Raw genomic sequence first — 4460 nt, 5'->3', positions numbered from 1 at the left:
TCGGTCCAAATACGGGTCTTTTCTCCAGTTGGATTGGTGCTTGCACAAGACAGTTTGTGCCTATCCATTTAGATGATGTTAGAACTTTGAATCCAAAATTGGCGGAGTTATACTTGGCTCGTGTAAAGGAAGGCTTTATTATACCCGATAAAAGCCATGATGAGTATTTAATGCATAAGGCAAATGGATGTCCACAAAAAAGGAAGTGTGGCGTTGCTAGGGATTGGTTGTATGTGGACAAGGCAACGGGGAGATGCGTAAGAGCCCACCGGAAAACAAGTGTCCCACCATCAAGCAGGAAGAATGGGATCTTTTCAAAAAGATGAGAACTACTGAGAAGTTTCAGGTTAAATATCCTCGCCTTTTAACGATTTACCTATCATTTTTTTAATTAATGAGTCCTTTATATAATCTTTTTATTATCTCATCTACTTGCGCTTTTATATAATTATTTGAAGGCCGTTAGCAGAAGAAATCGTGCTAACATTTCATGCAAGAAGGGGAAATTCTATGGTTCTCGAGGCGGTTACAGAAAGATAGAAGAGGACCTCGTAAGTAGCATGCATTATTCCCCTGTGGGACTTTATTTTTTTAATCACACTTGGACTTGCATTGATACACATTTACGTGTATAAATGTTACCATGTTAATGTGTAGGTGGCAAAGGGAGTGAAAGAGGTGGATCGGCATGTAACTTATAAACAAGGGCACACGCCTAAAGGATCCCGGTTGTCGTATGACAAATATGATGAGGAAGTTTTGGCCAACATAGTAAGCATTATTTTATTAAGACGAGTTCATTACTAACTTTATTATTTTAGTCACAAATATAATTTGAAGTTTATTTAATATATTATAGGACAACGTATTGAAAGAGGTAGAAGAAGGGAAATTCACTCCCAGTGGTCGTAATGACGTTCTTGCTAGAGCGATCGGCCGACCCGAACATTCAGGTCGTTTGAGGGGCGTCCCGTTACAGGTTGGAGTAACGAAATATTATGGGAAAACTCGCCGATAAAGAAGAAAAGGAAGACTAAGTCCGAGAACGCCGACATGGTAACATTTATTCTATTATTTTCATTTAAGTTCAATTCACATGTTATTGTTGGGATAAAAATTGCCGACACATTACATTCTTGGCAAGCGCTTGATTAATGGCATCCGTACTACTAAAGCTGAATGCTGGAGGTAAGCTTTCCGAAGAAGAAGTGAAGATGATGGAGGATGTCATTTCTAAAGGGGGTAATAATAAGGTACAACAGATTGGTGAAGAGGCCGCTACTACCTTGGCAATACATGAGAAGGAAGTATCGGTCAACGAGATTCAGAAAGATCAGGTACCTAATAATTCTTCTGAAGTTGTAACAACTAAAGCCAATCAGGTACCTAATACTTCCTTATTTTTCTTTTGTTTTTTTTTTTTTGGGTAAGATCGGGGTGTGTTCACCGCCAACTTCGACATGGTGCCATTGAATTGGTTAATTTTATTAGGTAAATAATGGGTCCGAAAAGGAGATGCAACTTGAGAAGACGGGCTGATGGAAAACAACATACATCCCCTTCAAGTCGGTTCCTGTTTTCGTAAGGTATGCATGAAGTGTTTAATTAGTTAAATTTATATGAATGCTGAAGTTTGTGCAAAAATCGCCCGAGACGAAAGCGTTTTTGCAAAATCTTTTGAATTTTGAAGCGTTTTTGCAAAGATATAATAATGTATGTGTATATTCTTCAGGCCATAAACAAGAGGCCAGTTATTCTTGCTACCCTAATAGAATCGAAAAGCCACATGTGCGTGTTGGCCGGGTCTCGTAGAAAACAAATCTCAGCAGCGAAATCGTAGTTTATGGCGAAAAACTTTTGCCGAATCATAGAATAGTAGAGATAACTACAATCAATCCAGGCCATGAAAACTTTCAACCGCCTGTCCCGATTCGGACGACATTACCATTCTGGGAGATGCGCTTGGAAGTTTCATCCAATGGCCTGATACTCACATCTACTTGGCGAAGATATCTCCGCCGCCTGAGCAGCGGAAAGCAGTTGGGGTTAGAAGAAATACCTTTATATATATGTTACATTTTTAATTGTTGAATGTTTTTATATGTTAAATTTATATGTTATTTTTTTTTGTAGGGAACAAAAAAGGCGGCTTTGGCGGATAAGCCTAAGTCCACAGACATGCCAACGACCTCGACTTCACAACAACTTGATGAGGTATTTAATTAACTTCTCCATTTTTTTAAAAATTAACCTCGCTCCCTTTATTTATATTTTGTCTGTATTTATAAAAAGCATGGTAATTTTGTGTAGGGGACAAAAAAGACTAATAAGCCTAAGTCCCCACCAGTCTTACCTGCTACTACTACCTCATCATTGAAAGAGCAGGTTTACGAGGTATTTAATTAAGTACGCTTTTATTTTTATTACTCCAACTAAGATATGTTACCTTTGGATTTTTCATTATTTTAATTATCTACTACATGTGTAGGCTGGTGGTAGTAGCACAAAATCAAAGACTCATTCTTTCCCGGACCTGAAAGTTAGGACTTTAAACTCCACACAATATAAAGGGAAGGATTACATGCAAAAAGTAAGAACGGTGACGATGATGAGACTGCATGAGGAGGCTGGCCATCGCATAGCCACCGAGCAAGTGATAGTTATTCCGCTCGAGGAGGATATTCTAGGGGCTGAGCGCCAAGCGCTTATATCATGGGATCCGCTAGCCGTATGGGCCGGCCTAGACCGATTGATATATCACACATATTTGTTTGGATGAAGTAAGTTTCTTAATAAATAATTTCATAGTCTAATATTCCGACTACTAGATAGTGTTTTAAATACCGGAATTAATACCGTAATAATGTAGGATATTGAAATTGAGAGTGATCCCCAGAAGAATATTCCATCCGATCTATACTGATTCCCGTGCCCCTATGTTTTATCTTTATTTATTCCGGATTTCTCGTTCGAACAACGGGTAGATTATATTGCTCAAAGAATTGGCGACAACCAAGAAGCCGATTTTTGGCGCTTATAATGAAAAAGGGTAATAAACAAATTAATATTACGTTTCCCCCTACAATTGCATTTTCATACCTAATATATGTACTTGTTAATAATGATGATGTCTCTTGATGTAGGACTCATTGGGTGCTAGCAGCCATCATGCCGACAAGGAATAAAGTTTTCTGGTTGGACTCTTTACATCATCAACCAAGCGAGACTTTTAAGCACTTGATTAATATGTAAGTTTATAATACTGATTTATTTATAATAACATTTTCATTTTTTATTTATAGAAAAAGTTCTTTCATATTTTTGCCCCTAAAAAATTAGTTTCTGCCTCCTTTTTTATTTTTTAAAAAAAGGGCCTTTAAGAAGAAAAGAGCAAACGAGCAGGATCAACCCACGGAAGATTCTGATGTTGGCCCTGATTTTATTACGATAACAGGGGTACGTGCTCAAATACAATAACATTAAGTGCAAAATATGTGTTTAATACTAATACAATACCTAAAGTTCAAGATTCTGATGTGAGCCTTCTCTCGTCTGTTTTTTTTATGTAATAATAGGCCCCTCGCCAGCCAGATAGCCTACAATGTGGATACTACGCTTGTCGGTTCATGTTGGAGATTATTAGGCGAAGATATCTCGTTATTCCAGACAAGGTTAGTAATAATTTAAACATGTGTTTATTACTTTTTTTTAAATTAGAGCTAATGTTGTCTTGCTTGCTGCTATATATATATACCATGATGTTGCTAATGTTGTCTTGCTTGCTGCTATATATACCATAATGTCTTCTCTTTGTTTTTTCCGCAGTATGCAATCAACCCGTCACAACAGATTGAGCAGTACTCAAGTGTAGATATAGACGAGGTAAGAGACATGTGGGGCAACTACGTCTTAGAATATATTAGAAATGCATGATACTCAGAGTTTAGATCAACTTATTAGTAAATTTTTTGTTGAAGTTAGGGAATGATTAGTTCATGTAAATTCAACTCCTTGTAAGTATATATATATATGATGCAATTCTTTGTTGTGGTTGAATTGAATCTATTGAGTTCGATGAACCCAAATTGTGATTTATCTTTGTGCTTTGGTATATGGTGTCACGACATATGCAGGTTTTTTGAATGGCATGAAACAAATTTATCTTTTCAAAACATTAGGAGTTTGTAATAAAAACGGTTACTAAAAAAACCGTTGTGAATACCTTTCACAACGGTTAATAAAAATAACACCGTTGTGAATGACATTCACAAATACCCGCGCATAATATTCAACAACGGGTATTAAACAAAGAACCGTTGTTAAAAGTCTTCACAATTTTGGAGATAAAATTACAACAACGGGTATTAAACATAGAACCGTTGTTACAAAAAATTTCAACAACGGGTATGTACCATAAACCCGTTGTCAAAAGACTTCACAATTTTGGAGGGAAAGTTACA

The 4460-nt window shown here is 36.8% G+C and overlaps 1 long non-coding RNA gene across 1 annotated transcript; it reads left to right on the top strand.

The window, feature by feature from the left end:
- The first annotated feature begins 3161 nt into the window (after positions 1-3161).
- LOC141621322 (uncharacterized) lies at positions 3162-3596 on the top strand. The gene is made up of 3 exons (XR_012532226.1): positions 3162-3248; positions 3372-3456; positions 3576-3596. It is a non-coding gene; the product is annotated as an uncharacterized LOC141621322 (long non-coding RNA).
- Positions 3597-4460: the final 864 nt, after the last annotated feature.

This window comes from Silene latifolia, chromosome X, assembly GCF_048544455.1.
Source record: "Silene latifolia isolate original U9 population chromosome X, ASM4854445v1, whole genome shotgun sequence".
Taxonomy (NCBI): Eukaryota; Viridiplantae; Streptophyta; class Magnoliopsida; order Caryophyllales; family Caryophyllaceae; genus Silene; species Silene latifolia.
The sequence above is the reverse complement of the archived record's forward strand: the minus strand, read 5'-3'. Positions and strand labels throughout refer to the sequence as shown.